Below are 15,158 nucleotides of genomic sequence, written 5' to 3' on the forward strand. Positions count from 1 at the left end.
ACAACTTCTGTCTATAGGACGGGTATTGCAACAGATATAGAAAAACATTTCTCTGTTTTATGTTTTTTAAATGTAATAGTTATTTTCTTCAGAATCATCTATTGGACAACAATAACACTGTGTCATATATATTCATAGTAGTAATAGATTTGCCTTTCTGAATTTCCCTATCAAATTCAAGTTTTTCATTAATTTTCCATTATTCCCTTTAAAATTCAACTCTTCTATTAATATATTTTCCCTTAAAATTCGAGCTTTTCCGTTAATTATGCTGTATTTCCCTCTACAGTTTCAGCTCTTTCATTCGTTATATTCGTATATACAAAAAGTGTTTCAGTTGAGACGTGACACTGCTTTCTATAAAAGAATAAAACAAGCCATGGAATAAGAGGTTTTCAACTCTTGTGTACATAAGATAATCCTTTGGTTATATAATTATATATAATTTATAAAGCATGTAACAACAGTCCATTAAAATAACCTTCAAAATAAATAACGACAAGATATTTCTACTTTACTTACAATATACTGACTTACAAATCATGTCCTTAACCTCATATAGCACTCATTTTTCCCTGGTACAACATTTGTAGTATACGCCCCCTAGTGGCACAACGGTATGTCTGCAGACTGACCGCTAGAAGCCGGATTGTCCATTGTGTACCTTTGAGCTTATTGTCAAACACAAAAACAAATTAGAGGATATACGTGACCTTCCTTGAACTTTCGACGGTCTTATACAAGTTAAACGAGGCACGATCTCTTCACGAAAATTATATACCTATTGAGAGCGCTTTTGCAATATTACAGTTACACCTCAGCCAATAAAAGACCCCATTTTGAGACTTTTCATATCTTTCCAAATTCGTCCTTTTCCGTTATTTTCGTAGAATGGGAACCCAAAGTAAAACGTCATATAAGGTAATCAAATTGTTTATGTAAATTTATGTATATCTGTAAAAATGCATAGAACACTTAAGGAAACTGCTGGTGTGTCTTTAAAAAAAAAAAATAGATATATGTGATTATATTTTAGTTTATCAGATTTATAAATGCAGGTCAAACCTTGTAGTGAAAACTTTGATTTCAGAGATAAAGAGACGGTTTTGAATTCGTGCGTAAACACTACATGCTCCATGCACTTTCAGCTGGGGAGGATTTATAAATGTGACAGCTAATATTTTAGATGACCACTGCTTATATTCCCGGTCAGAGTCTCCAAATTAGGGACGAAGGAATGTAGCTCTATTATAAACCGAACATGATAACACATAAGTACAACTAGAAGAGTCGAACAGCTGTTTTAATTTTAAATAACACTTTATATCTTCGTTAACTAGACCCGACATCGCCAGGTGGTTAAGGCACTCGACTCATAATCTGAGGGTCGGGATTTCGAATCCCCGTCCCACCGTACATACTCGCCCTTTCAGTCATGGGGAAATTATAATGTGGCGGTCAATCCCACTATTCGTTGGTGAAAGAGTAGCCCAAGAGTTGGCGGTGGGTGGTGATGATTAATTACCTTCTCTCTAGTCTTACACTGCTAAATTAGGGACAGCTAGCGCAGATTACTTTGTGTAGCTTTGTACGTGGGCCTGGCATGGCCAAGCGCGTAAGGCGTGCGACTCGTAATCCGAGGGTCGCGGGTTCGCGCCCGCGTCGCGTTAAACATGCTCGCCCTCCCAGCCGTGGGGGGCGTATAATGTGACGGTCAATCCCACTATTCGTTGGTAAAAGAGTAGCCCAAGAGTTGGCGGTGGGTCGTGATGACTAGCTGCCTTCCCTCTAGTCTTACACTGCTAAATTAGGGACGGCTAGCACAGATAGCCCTCGAGTAGCTTTGTGCGAAATTCCAAAACAAAACAAAAAACAGCTTTGCACGAAATTCAAAACAAACCAAACCGTTGACTATTTCATCCGAATCTTAAACAACCTAGTCGTTATTAGATGAATGTAAGTTTTAAGTGTTACAGGAACAATCCTTTTGAAATAGAAGTCTTTCAGCGACAAGTATGAAGGTTTATAACGTTAAAAATCGGGTTTCGATACCCGCGCTCGACAGAGCGCAAATAGCCCTTCGTGTCGTTGTTGTTGTTTTGAATTAAGCCGAAGCTACACAATGGGTTATCTGTGCTCTGCCAACCACTGGCATCGAAACCCGGTTTTAGCGTAGTTAGTCCGCAGATATACCGCTGAGCTACTGGGGGCAACTCCTTCTGTAGCTCTGTGTTTAACAATAGACAATCGATTTAAAGAAATTCAAATACAAATTTAATATTGGGCTCGTACCTCTAATATTATATTACTTACATATTTAAATGGTATTTTAAACTGTAAATACGTTTATTGGAAGAAATAAGTTTTTCTATAAAAATTTTAACTCAAGTATTTTTTTATTTCACAAAAACACAAACTGTCCTCCAAACACAGCAAACATGTGTGAACTAAAATATTTACACCGTGTTACTGAAGTGATTTTAACAACTTGTGTTTGTTTTTTAAGAACACAACTTTAACAGTGCTTGTTAAAACACTTGTATTTTCAAGTCGTCTTTTCATTACGCTTACGTAAATTGTATAAAGTTTAATCAATTAATTTAAATTGTATTAACTAACACGTTTGGTTTTTGAAAGTCCACGATGTGCTTATGTTTAATTTCAAACGTGTGTTGACTTTACTCACCAAACTTTTGTTGTGTTATTTTACACTTTGACACCTTGGGTTCATTTATGTTTACATATGTATATACCTAAATTATCTTCTAGTTCACGTGCAACTTTGGATGATGGGTTCACATTTGGCGCTTCAGCCTCTTTCTTCTTCTTAAAGTTCGTTCGCTGGACAGTGTTAGAGAGTATGTCAAAGGTTGTGCCAAGGATGACTAGACCGATGAGTACCAGAAAAAGTGTCCTACAAAAGTACATACACAAGGTAGTGTTAAATATATAAGATAACAGAGTCATACAAATATATACATAAGGTAGCATAACATATACAATACAACAGTGACCTACAAAGGTCACGACATACGTTTCTTTTTACTCTGCACTGTTTATTTTCCTTTTAACCGAAACTCTTTGCACATAATTGAAAAGAATGAAGGGCCTTCTACACAATTAACAAAATATAATCGCGTTTTTTTTTTGTAAAAAATATCCGTTTAGTACGTGAAAATTTCACGTACAGAAATCTGGATAATCAAATAGACTGTTGATTTCATCGGAAGACCACTGCAATTTGCGAATGAATTTTGCAAATCCATTTCGCGCTGTCAAATTCTGTATTCGTAAAAATGTAACGTTTGCTGTTTCCTCTTCTAGAACTAGATGTACTTTCTGCTGTTTCCTAGATGTACTTTCGCACTGTTCCCGGAAGTGTTTTGTTACAAAAGTAAATAAAACCATAATTAAAGTAGCATATGTTTTATTTCGCACTTTTGAAGTTCATGTGTCACGCTGTGTTTTAACCTACATGGTGCATACTTTTTCTCGTGATTCATGACATGCGCACGTTTTACTGACGTCATTTTAATGACTACTGACTGACAGACAGGTTGTTTGTTTCGAATTTCGCGCAAAGCTACTCGAGGGCTATCTGCGCTAGCCGTCCCTAATTTAGCAGTGTAAGACTAGAGGGAGAGCAGCTAGTTTTCACTACCCACCACCAACTCTTGAGCTACTCTTTTACCAACGAATAGTGGAATTTAACGTCACATTATAATGCCCTCACGGCTGAAAAGGTGAGCATGTTTGGTGCGACGGGGATGCAAACCCGCGACCCTCAGATTACGAGTCGCACGTCTAAACCCACCTGGCCATGCCGGGCCCTGACAGACAGACAACCCACAACCGTATAGTAATGCGAGTGGGTAAAAAACATGTTACACCTCCAGTGAGCCTTCGTCTTCTTTTCGGAGTAATTAAAGATATGGACTAAATTGTTTTCGAAAGACATTTTTACATATTATTTATACATTAAACTGCTCGATGGCCTATAGATTTGTGTGTTACAAAATCCGAAGAACCACATGGATTCTACAAAAGAAAAATTAATAAAAATACCATTAATATTATAATCATCCTAATGAATTACTAGCGAATTCCCTAGTGTGGTTAGTTTCATCCGATATTTGTGGGCAGTGTTTTTGCACTATTTTGTAACCGAAAAAAAACTGAAAATAATTGAAGATTATGCAACGTGTGGATCTACTGGTGCCAAACACTATAACAACAAACTGGTAATTTGAGGGTTACAAATTCAGGATTTTGATTAGTCTCTAAGCATATGACAGACTTTGAACTGCAGTTGGAAACAAAAGTCCCTTGTTTATTAATTTTTCTCCTTACCCTGTATTATAATTTTGAGTGATAGCCTAAAGTAGAATTTCCGTGATATTTTATCATAAATCTAGAAAAGACCCGAGTAACCAACAAATCTGACATACTGTCTACTTTTGTGAAGTCGACATTTACTAAGTCACGTTGAGACTGACGCCAACCCTAGATAATGTGGAATTGTAATTTTGTAAGTAAATTATAGCTTAGGAATTAAAGCTTTTAAGTTTTGCAACCGAAGCAATCATTGTATTGAATAACTTTAAAAAACATGGTCAAAAATTAAATTTAATAAACCCTTAAATATAAATATCTATATGCACCAGTTTGAAACACTTTTAGAATAAGCTATATATGCGATAATCTATAGGTGAGACTTAAATTTTTTATTCAAATGGAATATGTTTAGATGTAGTGAAACTGTCTGTTATATGTCCGTGCAACTACTTCGCATGGGGCTCGGCATGGCCAGGTGGGTTAAGGCGTTCGACTCGTAATCTGAGGGTTGCGAAATTTCAAACGAACCAAACCTAATCTTATACTGCTAAATTAGGTATAGCTAACGCAGAAAGCCCTTGTATAGTTTCGCGCGAAATTCGAAACAAACCAACTAATCCGTAGAACGGACGTGTTTTTCTTGGTGTATATATAACCTAAATTTCCAGTCAACACAAATACACACCAAGAAAAAACAAAAGACTGGAGCACTCATCAACTGATAAAACATATCACTGTAACAGAAGTCGTAACTGCCATTACCAACACAAAAAAAAACAAAGCCCCTGGAGAAGATGGTATTCAAGCTATCCTCCTAAAACAAGGCACTCAGAGATTATATGAACACCTAACAGCGTTATTTAATCTCTCACTATCAGCAGGATATATCCCGTTTCTTGGAAGGAAGCAATAATATTAATGTTCCAGAAAGAAGGAAAGCCAGCGAATAAACCAAACAACTACCGCCCGATTAGCTTAACCAGTTGTATTGGCAGTATTAGAGAGGATAATTAGTAATCGTCTGTCAGTTTACTTAGAAGAAAATTCAAAATTAGTTTGACTGTGTGGGTATTTGGGTATTGATGTTGTTAAATACCCAGGAGGGTCAGGTACATTTGACCTCTTCCTCCCCTCCCGAACGATTATAGCGTCTGTCTTTAGGGTTTTTTTTTTGTTTTTTTTTTTAAAGCTTTGGGCCAGAGTAAAAGTATAACATCATACTCAGGTCCATTTCAGGGCTCAGTCCATGCATGGACGAACAAGAAGTTTTTTTTTTTTTTTTTTGTATTTTCATATATATATATATTTTTTTTTTTTTTCTCCTTTTTCTCGATTGAGAGAATGCTACTACTACTTGTAGTAACACAAACACACAGAAAAGAAAGTAATAATAATTATTATTATTCAATACTTGAATAATAATTCAAAAAGAGAAGAAAATAAAAATAATAATAATGATTAAAAAAAGAAAATAATAATTATAAAAATAAAAAGAAACAAGGACTAAGTGTCTAGTGCATAGTGGCCAGCTTGTGTTACATTTCTTAAATATATGTTAAAAGGGGAGAGGTATTTAGTACCATTTACATCATGTACGTGATATCTGTCGAGATCACACATTAAGTCATTTTTGTGCCAATTCTTATTGAAATATTTTAGAGAATTATGCAAGAGTCTTTCAGCTATTGTATCTATGTTTGCATACTTGTGCATGAATGTGGTTGAGGTGCTACGTGGTACTTTGTATGCTGAAGTTAGTACAGAATTTTGTATACGTTGAAGTTTCTGTACATGTGTGGGTGCTATGTTAATCCAGGCAGGTGATGCATATTCTATTGTTGGTCTAATGTACGTTTTGTAGATTTTAAGTATGTTGTCTGGTGATGTTCCTTGGATTTTACCTGAAAGACTTCTTGCATAGTTTGCTCTTTTCCAGATTCGTATCAGTACATTTTTAATATGTGGTAGCCACGTTAATTTTGAGTCATAGGTTAGACCTAGAAATTTAGCAGAAGTAGCAGTCAGTAAAAGTGATCCATTCATATAGAGTTTTGGTGGATCTTTTTTCAGCTTATTCAGTCTGCTGAATACTATGACTTGGGTTTTGGAATATTAACTTTGATTCTGTATTTCTGGCAGTATTCTTCGATGTTATTTAGGACTGGTTGTAGGTTCGTTGCTGCTATTGACGGAGTGGGGCACTTTTCCAGACTGCTACATCGTCAGCGAACTGTGATGCATAACCTAAATTTAGGTCCGACAGAGGCATATTACTCACGTACATGATAAATAATATAGGGCTAACAACCCCTCCTGCGGGACTCCTGCTTCGGGTGAAAAGGACCCTGAGTGGGCCCCATTTACATTTACTTTACACATTCTGTTATCCAGGAAGTTGGACAGCCAGCGAATAGTTTCCTGGGGTAATGCCATTTCAAGCAATCTATGTCTTAAGTTGTTATGCCACACTGTGTCAAATGCTTTCTCAATGTCGAGAAAGCAAGCTACAGTGCATTCTTTTTTTGTTGAAGCTGTCGGTAATTGATTCTGTAAGTCGAATCAGGTGGTCTGTAGTTTGGCGGTTTTTTCGAAATCCGTTTTGAATTTCTGGTAATTTTGAATTTTCTTCTAAGTAAACTGACAGACGATTACTAATTATCCTCTCTAATACTTTGCCAATACAACTGGTTAAGCTAATCGGGCGGTAGTTGTTTGGTTTATTCGCTGACTTTCCTTCTTTCTGGAACATTAATATTATTGCTTCCTTCCAAGAAACGGGGATATATCCAGTTGATAGTGAGAGATTAAATAACGCTGTTAGGTGTTCATATAATCTCTGAGTGCCTTGTTTTAGGAGGATAGCTTGAATACCATCTTCCAGGAGCTTTGTTTTTTGTGTTTTTAATAGCAGTTACTACTTCTGTAACAGTGATATGTTTTACCAGTTGATGAGTGCTCCACTCTTTTGTTTTTTCTTGGTGTGTAATATTGTTGACTGGAAATTTAGGTGTAAAAATGCTTCTGTTTTGGTCAATAAAGTTTGTGACTGTATTATAAAAGTATCTGTTCATGTCTGGTTCATGATGTGTTTTGAACGTGTTTTCTAGGTGTTTTTTAAATATCTCGGCTTTTCTGTGTTAGTGTATGCTGTTTCTCCATCCAGTTCCAGTGGTGGATATACTGTGTTTGTTGTTCCTGTGTTTGTAAATCTTTTCAAATGTGTCCAGAATTGTTTAGGATCAGTTTTATGATTTAGATCGGAACAGAAGGTGTCCCAGTTTTCTTGTTTCTGTTGTCTGATTAAGTTTCGTATTTTATTTCTTATTGTGTTTATCTGAGTTTTAAGTGTGGGGTTGCGATTTTGAATGTACTGTCTGCGGAGTATACGTCTGTTTTAATTAAGTGTATTATATCTTTATGTGGTTGCCATGAATGAGTTGTTGTGAAGTGTTTTGTTTCGGTATCGAACTGTTGGCTGCATGTTTTAGACACTCAGAGATGATATGACAGTATGCATCTATATCTGATGCGTCCGCGGCAATATGTAGTGCTTCTGGAGGTAAGGTTTCATTTAATATAGTTTGGAAAACTGGCCAATTAGCTTTTTTGTAGTTCAGTTGGTCTCTCACTATGGTTTTATTTAAGTGGGGGGTGAGATTGAAGATACACCAAACTGGAAGGTGATCACTATCTATATCGTGACCAACATGAAAATTTACGAATTTGCGACTCATATTTGACGAACACAGGCATAGGTCCAGTATTTCACTGGTGCCATGTGCGTAAGAGATATGTGTCGGTGTTGCATCGTTTAATAAAGTCATGTTTGATTCGTCCAGAAATTGATAAAGTAATTTGCCATTTGCGTTTGAGCAACGACAGTTGAATGCTATATGTTTACTGTTTAGGTCGCCGATAATAATAAGGTTACAGTTGCTATTATACAATATATTCAATAGATTTACATCTAACACTGTACTAGGCGAGCAGTAGATGCCCGCCACAGTAACGTCTGTCTGATTTTGCGTTTTTACATTAATAACTATAGATTCATTAGTGGAAGGGATAGTAAGTTCCTGAACTATAAGTTCAGTCTTATACAATAATAAAAGACCTCTGTTTGGATCTCTATTATCCTTCCTGTCATGTCTAATAGTAGAGTAGCCGTTTAATTTAAATCTATGGTAGTTATACAGAAGAGTTTCACTAATTATGATTACATCAGGTTTTATGGAGCTTGTTGTATCTTCAATCTCATGTTTCTTGGAAGCAAGAGCACCCTGGATATTGATGTGTAGAACTGTGAAGTTATCCATGTCTAGTAGAGTTTATGATGGAGGTTAAAATTTGCGGCAAGAACTTGTGTATGTTTTCCAATATGATTTTAACAATTATGTCTGTGAGACTGTTGGTGTTTGTGGGATTTGTATATTCTGCCATTATTTCCGAATTCAAAATTACCAGAAATTCAAAACGGATTTCGAAAAAAAACCGCCAAACTACAGACCACCTGATTCGACTTACCGAATCAATTACCGACAGCTTCAACAAAAAAGAATGCACTGTAGCTTGCTTTCTCGACATTGAGAAAGCATTTGACACAGTGTGGCATAATGGCTTACGTCATAGATTACTAGAAATGGCATTACCCCAGGAAACTATTCGCTGGCTGTCCAACTTCCTGGAAAACAGAATGTGTAAAGTAAATGTAAATGGGGCCCACTCAGGGTCCTTTTCACCCGAAGCAGGAGTCCCGCAGGGAGGGGTTGTTAGCCCTATATTATTTATCATGTACGTGAGTAATATGCCTCTGTCGGACCTAAATTTAGGTTATGCATCACAGTTCGCTGACGATGTAGCAGTCTGGAAAAGTGCCCCCACTCCGTCAATAGCAACAACGAACCTACAACCAGTCCTAAATAACATCGAAGAATACTGCCAGAAATACAGAATCAAAATCAATATTCCAAAACCCAAGTCTTATTGTTCAGCAGACTGAATAAGCTGAAAAAAAGATCCACCAAAACTCTATATGAATGGATCACTTTTACTGACTGCTACTTCTGCTAAATTTCTAGGTATAACCTATGATTCAAAATTAACGTGGTTACCACATATTAAAAATGTACTGATACGAATCTGGAAAAGAGCAAACTATGCAAGAAGTCTTTCAGGTAAAATCCAAGGAACATCACCAGACAACATACTTAAAATCTACAAAACGTACATTAGACCAACAATAGAATATGCATCACCTGCCTGGATTAACATAGCACCCACACATGTACAGAAACTTCAACGTATACAAAATTCAGTACTAACTTCAGCATATAAAGTACCACGTAGCACCTCAACCACATTCATGCACAAGTATGCAAACATAGACACAATATCTGAAAGACTCTTGCATAATTCTCTAAAATATTTCAATAAGAATTGGCATAAAAATGACTTAATGTGTGATCTCGACAGATATCACGTACATGATGTAAATAGTCCTAAATACGTTTAACATATATTTAAGAAATGTAACATGAGCTGGCCAATATGCACTAGACACTTAGTCCTTGTTTCTTTTTATTATTATAATTATTTTTTATCATTATTTTTTTTTCTCTCTCTTTTTGAATTATTATTCAAGTATTGGATAATAATAATTATTATTACTTCCTCTTTTTTGTGTGTATGTGTGTGCGTTACTACAAGTAGTAGAAGCATTCTCTCTATCGAGAAAAAGGAGAAAAATACAAAAAAAAAAAACTTGTTCGTCCATGCATGGACTGAGCCCTGAAATGGGCCTGAGTATGATGTTATACTTTTACTCTGGCCCAAAGCTTAAAAAAAAAACAAAAAAAACACCTAAAAACAGAAGCTATAATCGTTCGGGAGGGAGGAAGAGGTCAAATGTACCTGACCCTCCTGGGTATTTAACAACATCAATACCCAAATACCTACACAGTGAAACTTGGAACGGACGTGTGGCCTTTAAACATCCTCAGGGGTCTCAGAGTTCACTTTGATCAGTCATAAGCCAAACATAATATATTTAAATAAGATAAGCAACATGTGAAACAAAACTTTAGGTTACAGGTAATTTTCTAATTCGATAAGTGCCCACCACTGTTCTAAAAAGTGTTTATTAAACACTTACATGACTACAATGGCTGCATCATCATCAAATAATTTGTTTTCCTTCGTGTAACAATGAGATATTGTTGCTGTCCAATCACTTGACACTTGTTGCAAAGCTTGAAATAATTAAGATTTTGTTAATTATGATTTTCACTTTAAACATTCACTAATTAAGTTAAGTAAGGAAGACTAAATTTACTTGCTTTATTACAGATTAATAAAAAATTACAATTAAAATATTATTTAGGTTTATGAAGTTTTATGAAACAAAAAGGGAAAAACAAGTTGGGAAAAAATGAAATTATAGCTATTATCCTGTTAAGGAAATTATAGCTATTATTCTGTTAATAAGTAAAAATTAATTTTGTTACAAGTTACAGCTTTTCTAAAGAATAGTATTTTTTTTAGAACAGATACGCTTCGATCACTGGTTAGCCATTCTCAAGTACATCAGTGATCGAAACGTGGCTGTTCTAAAAAATTATCATTCTTTATTGTAAAAACTGTAACTTATATTACATGAATAAAAACATATAAATACTAAAACTGTACTAATTTCTAACTTTTGTCTAAAAGACGTTTTGTGTTTTAATTCCAGAGACATAACGTTTATTCTTCATTAGACGTCTGAATAATTTTGAACAAAATAAATTTTGGATTTATCCACTTTCTTATCAGTGATCGGAATGAATCTGTTCTTAAAAAAATATTATTTCTTACTGTAAGAGCTATAACTTGTAATAAAATAATAATTATTATCAGTAAATAAACTCATTACGAAATATTTATCTTACTGAGTCGTACATTCACTAATTCTGTGCTCAAAACTCTTCCCTTACATAAAAAAGTCCATCTTCAAGATTTTACTGGTTAAAGTTTACGTACTACCATGAGAGTTGTGATTTTTGTTTTTGTTTCACTATTTTTGTATTTATTTTACTTCACTATTATAACCAGCTCACCACTAGCACACTGGTATGTCTGCGGACTTCCAACGCTAAGAACTGGGTTTCGATACCCACGGTGGGCAGAGCCCAGATAGCCCATTGTTTAGCTTTGTGTTTAATACAAACAAACTACTATAAACTGCTTGAGATGTCGTTAACACTGCACATTGGTGTGGATTTGTTGTCGTTTATTAACACAGAACTACACGTTGCGTTGTCTGCCCCGAGAAGGGCCCGGCATGGCCAGGTGGTTAAGGAACTCGACTGGTAATCTGAGGGTCGTGGGTCTAAATCCCCGTCGCACCAAACATGCTCGCCCTTTCAGCCGTGGGGGCGTTATGTGACGGTCAATTCCACTGTTCGTTTGTAAAAGAGTATCCCAAGAGATGGCGGTGGGTGGTGATGACTAGCTGCCTTCTCTCTAGTCTTACACTGCTATATTTGGGACGGCTAGCGCAGATAGCCCTCGTGTAGCTTTGCACGAAATTCGAAACAAACCAAGCTCCGAGAAATTTAATCTGGGATTTCAGCATTACCGTGGGCCAGTCGAGGGATAGTATGTGTGTCGTATAAGGGCAGAACGTAGTGCAATCACAATGGCACGAGACTCTTCCATCACCCTGTACAGCTATGTTTATAATACCTTGTTGTGTGAGAGAGATTTTTATTTTAAAAGTGAATAAATGTTTATTGTTTTTATGAAAATATACTTTTTTATCATTATTAAATGAATATATTACAGTCAATTGATGATGAAACTTCTGTCTACATTAATAGAAGACCAACCTCTGTTAAACCCTACTGAGACATCTGTCAAAGAACACGCTGATGGTACACAGAGTCCAATTTTCGGGCTATTTGACTTCAGTATCTCGTAAGATGGTCCCGGTATCACCTAAGTATACATAAAATAGATGAAGAATGTTTATAAATTATTAACAGAACAACAACAGTTCTCTCCCAGTTTTAAGCTCAATAAAAGAACCTATCTCTAAGTATAACAGAAGAGTAACATATTTCATAATTCAAGAAAAAACAATGCATCCCTTAGTTATACAGAAGAACAGCACCCATCCTAATTCAAAAGAAAAATAACCCCTATTCAATTTCAACAGAAAAAATCCATCTTCCAGTTCAACAGAAGAATAACATGTCTCTTAATTCAACAGAAGAACAACCCGTCTTATCATTCAACTGATTCAGCGTTAGTTTTTTGAAATTATAGACCTTATAAAACTAAATAAGAAGATGAATTTTATTCTGTTAGAAATTCAAACAGAGAAGCAAATAATATAAAGAGTCCGAAACAATATATTCCAACCTTATATGCAGAGGAATATTTCTGAAATAATTATATATAGGTAAGTAGTGGTGGATTTAAGGTTTTGTGGACCCTATATCCCATGTAATTTTACACAAAATAAAATTATCAATAAGTTCCCATTAAGACCATGGGCCCTTGGGCTGATCCACCTCTAGCCCCTACCTAAATGCGCCACTGTGTGCAAGTTAAAGATTTGTTTTTCCTTTTCATCACAGATGAAACTGACAAGACGTAAAATCCTATTGCATTTTTTGATTGGCCAGGTTCTCTGCTGTGGACTGCAGTTTCACCTTTTCAAAGCTTATCAACAGAGTTTGGATAAGCAAGCCAAAAAAAAAACACTAAGTTTGATAATGGTGAAGTAAAAAGAAGTAAAAACTCGAAATGGTTGTGTTATTATAGCTATTTACTTATTATTTTATAAAAATATGGTTTGTTTGTTTTGAATTTCGCGCAAAGCTACACAAAGGCTATCTGCGCTGTAAAATATGGACAGTTTTTGTTACGTACGAGTGTGCCATCCACATTCAGTACATAAGTTTTCTATCACAAATCGACAAGAACTACTAAACTCATCTGACAAATTATAAACGGTAAACTTTTTGCTTTTTTTATGGTAATAACCACTTTCAACCAGAAGTTTTCTGAACTGATCTCTGGCCCAGCATGACCAGATGGTTATGGTGCTCAACTCTAAATCTGGGGGTTGCACGTTTGAAATCTCATTGCATCAAATATGCTTGCCAATTCAGCCAAGGGGGCGTTACAACATTACGCACAATGCTACTATTGTTTTGTTAAAAAAATAGCCCAAGAGTTGGAGGTGGATGGTAATGACTAGTTGACTTTATTCTAGCCTTTCACAACTAAATTATGGACGGCTAGATTTTAGCTTTGCGCGAAATTTAAAACAAACCAAACCTATATTGACCTGCTATACCAACACGAACCTTTCGAAGTTTTTCGTCGAACCTATCTGAAGATTTTTGCCAACACCACGTGTGAAAAATAAAGAGCAACAAATATTGTTTATGATATATGTTGAAAAACAATAACATTCTACTATAACCAGACATATTTACTCGCAAAATATCTTCTCTAGTTAATATTGTAGGAGGTAAAATTCTAAGCCCAAACTGATTAATGCTTTACAAAATTTTAAAAGACAAGTTAGTCAGATTCTTTGATACTTTCGCTCTCGCATCACTTGTATATAAGAGACATGGTTTTACAGTACGAGTCACACACAGTATGTTGTTGAATCAATGTCACACAAATGTAATTCACTGTACTTTAAATACATAAGGGACTATTTGAGTCGAGTTCGTAAAGCTTATTTTTAAACTTCTGTTATGGTTTTAAAATAATATTTAGACAAAATGACACTTGTATACACGTATTTTATCACAACACAAAAAAGTGATTATATGAATATATATATATATATTGCAGAACAAACATTTGAAGAGTAAATCCCTGTCGAAAATAATGTTGATGTTTTTCGGGTTTCTTCTCAGATTATTTATTACAAAAGCAAAATTACCTCTTGCTAGAACCAAAAGGGCGTGAGTGATGTAATCATAGAAATAAACAGACTTTCACAGAGGACCGCGTCACTCATTTTTTGAAATTAACAAATACGATATTTGTGCATAATAACCCTAACTCTGGCAAAATATAACTATTCGATATGTATATAAAAAAAATGAAGTTGGGCCAAAGCAAAATTTCAAAAACATGACCTTGGAAGCGAATGTGTAAAAATTATAAAAGGGATAAAAATACGTAAATATTTTTCTTTTTCCAGTGTTCCTTTTAACTAGTTACTTGTTCCTGTTTTGTTAGGCAATGTTTTTTTCTCTATTTCTTAACCCACCTGAAGCGCTGAAGTGGTGTATTTGGATGATAAAGTTGGTAAACAGTATTTTCCCCAGAACGGCCGAAAGCCCCCCTGTACTTCCTGGTAAAACAGCCGAGGTCTCCAAGCATTCCGAGTAATAGCCAAGAAATACTACATTTCCTTCCAATATACCGCTAGAGGGCTTACCAAGAGCATCGATCACTGAAAGCAACAGAAGATATGTAATCTATTAGGTGTATCTGTATAATGCGAGTCTATTTATCTTGTTTATAGTACATTGTTTAGATTATTACGGAATTCTGTGGATCGGTGAACTGTGTTCGTGTAATAAATTTTATGCTGTGAATGACAAAAATATAGAAATGGAATGTGTCAATGCCACAGGACATCAAACTGAGATCTGGCTTTCGGTGAAGATTTTAAAACAAATAATCCAATTTTGATCCCACATTTATTTTTAATAATCGTAATTCTGAAACATCTATTAGATTCGCACTCAGGGGTGCGATTGAAATATTCGTTCATTTTATAATTTATATCGTACGGATAATATTTCAAG

Source organism: Tachypleus tridentatus, chromosome 3 (assembly GCF_004210375.1).
Source record: "Tachypleus tridentatus isolate NWPU-2018 chromosome 3, ASM421037v1, whole genome shotgun sequence".
NCBI lineage: Eukaryota > Metazoa > Arthropoda > Merostomata > Xiphosura > Limulidae > Tachypleus > Tachypleus tridentatus.